This window comes from Astatotilapia calliptera, chromosome 12 (genome assembly GCF_964374335.1).
Source record: "Astatotilapia calliptera chromosome 12, fAstCal68.1, whole genome shotgun sequence".
NCBI classification, from domain to species: domain Eukaryota; kingdom Metazoa; phylum Chordata; class Actinopteri; order Cichliformes; family Cichlidae; genus Astatotilapia; species Astatotilapia calliptera.
In genome coordinates this window covers 38,719,542-38,720,071 of record NC_137433.1, presented here as the reverse complement: position 1 = coordinate 38,720,071, position 530 = coordinate 38,719,542, and positions in this window count along the sequence as shown.

Below are 530 nucleotides of genomic sequence, written 5' to 3'. Positions count from 1 at the left end.
GACATGGGCCTACTTTGACCTTCTGAGTGTCCAATTCAGATCCAGGGAAGTCTTTGTTGTTACAATTGTAAGACTGAATATTCAGACTTGTGCTGGAATCCAAAAATTTAAACTGTGGGTAGTAGGCATTTTTTCAATTTTAAGTCTGGGGGACATGAAAATATGACACAAATGTCACCAACTAGTTTCCATAATTTAGAAAAAAATTTGAATGGTAACATCAGAGTAGAGCTGAAGGAAAATTAGAGAATCTTTAGCATGAATACCATCATCTCTGCAGGTTCTCAATCATCCAGGTCAGAAGGCCTTAAAACACAAATACCATTAGCTCTATAAAGGCGAATGGCCTTTCATGACCAAAGCAAAACCACAAGTCACTACTACAGGAATATATCCAGTCAAATTTAAAATCATTAATTCCATTCATTGCTTGATATCAAATCCAATACAACATTATCAACATATCGCTATACACAACACTAGTACAGTCCTTTAGGCGTAAAAAATAATTGACAAGAGAATCATTGGAA